The sequence below is a fragment of the Hyla sarda genome, unplaced genomic scaffold, assembly GCF_029499605.1.
Source record: "Hyla sarda isolate aHylSar1 unplaced genomic scaffold, aHylSar1.hap1 scaffold_630, whole genome shotgun sequence".
NCBI classification, from domain to species: Eukaryota; Metazoa; Chordata; class Amphibia; order Anura; family Hylidae; genus Hyla; species Hyla sarda.
In genome coordinates, this window is record NW_026610645.1 from 83048 (window position 1) to 84624 (window position 1577).

The following is a 1577-nucleotide window of genomic DNA, read 5'->3' on the forward strand; positions in this document are numbered from 1 at the left end:
GGGACAGCCAAGGAGGCATCTGCAGGCAACAAAGGTAGGTGTGTGCTTGTGTGTGTGTTTCCTATGCAGATCCTAAGCCCAGTGTCACATGCAAGTAGGAGGAGTAAGAAGGGTTCCTGGCAAATCCGGGTTATGGATTGCATTTAAAAAGGCCCCGTGGGAGTGCAATGGGCCCCTGTCTTGCTGCTTAGCAATAATGGTATGGGTTTAGGTTCTGCTGTGTGTACTGGTGGTTGACTGCCCCCCAGCCCAGAGTGTGCATGGAAAATTGTCTGGCAGCCTCCCTGACAGCAAGCAGTGATAGTGCCCATGAAGGGCACCTTGTTGGGCCCGCCCCTTTCACGGTTATCGCTTCTCGGCCTTTTGGCTAAGATCAAGTGTAGTATCTGTTCTTATCAGTTTAATATCTGATACGTCCCCTATCTGGGGACCATATATTAAATGGATTTTTGAGAACGGGGGCCGATTTCGAAGCTTGCTTCCGTCGCCCTATGCATTGACCCGATATGGCAGTATCTTCGGGTACAGTGCACCACCCCCTTACAGGGTTAAAAAGAAAGATTCCTACTTTCATTGCTACCTGCTTGCTGGCTAGCCAGCTAGCCAGCCCTGTGGGCCTTGCTGCTGCTGCAGCCAAAAAACAAAAGGTGGTGCTGCTGCTGCTTCTGCTGCTTCTGCTTCTGCTTGTGTCTGGCCGCTGTTGGAGCGTCCAGGCACAGGACTTCTGCTGCTGCTGACTAAATGGCCTCCTTAATTGGATCATTTGAGTAGCCAGCACACCTGTGCAGGTAGGGCATGACATGATAGGCAGCTGCCTTGATAGCGGGTGGGTGCTGAATGTTCCTAATTGACAAAATAAGATTAATGCTTATGAAGAAATATAAAATCTCATCCCTTCCCCAATATCGCGCCACACCCCTACCCCTTAATTCCCTGGTTGAACTTGATGGACATATGTCTTTTTTCGACCGTACTAACTATGTAACTATGTAACATAACATGGGGGGGGGGGGGTCTCCTGGCTGTTCACACAGGTGTGTCATTGCTGTACATTGACCATGCATTGCTTCTGTGGTATTGCAAAGGCAAAGACAAATGCTTCCAGCCATCCATTGCACTAATGAATTGGTCATCAGCTGGCTGTCTATGTCCCGCATCAATATAGACCAAAGTACAGAGGGTTAGGCTATGCTATTGTGCACCTACCTGATGCATCAGAAGGTGCGAGGCCCTTGCTAAATTCTGTGCACAGACTTACTTTGAGATCTATACTTTAGACTGTATCTAAACCTGCTCCAACATGGACTGACATTCTGGCCTACTTTCAGCCGATGCGACTTGTCTGTCGCTGAACAGTCGCTTTTTATGTATTCAGCACCTATGTATAATGTTGTAAAAATGCTCTAGAAGCTAAAGTCGCAGAAATGTCACACATATTTGGCCTGCAACTTTCTGTGCGACAAATTCAGACAGGAAAAATCAGTATAAATCCTTAGAAAATTATCCCCCAGTGTCTCCATCTGCTGGCGGTATTGAATAAGCATTGCTGCACTGATGGGGTATGCATTAGACGAAAA

At 47.6% G+C, this 1577-nt stretch overlaps 1 non-coding gene across 1 annotated transcript; it reads left to right on the forward strand.

Annotated features, from left to right (window-relative positions):
* The first annotated feature begins 347 nt into the window (after window positions 1–347).
* On the forward strand, window positions 348–538 carry LOC130341903 (U2 spliceosomal RNA). The gene has a single exon (XR_008881656.1). It is a non-coding gene; the product is annotated as a U2 spliceosomal RNA (small nuclear RNA).
* The last annotated feature ends 1039 nt before the right edge of the window (window positions 539–1577 follow it).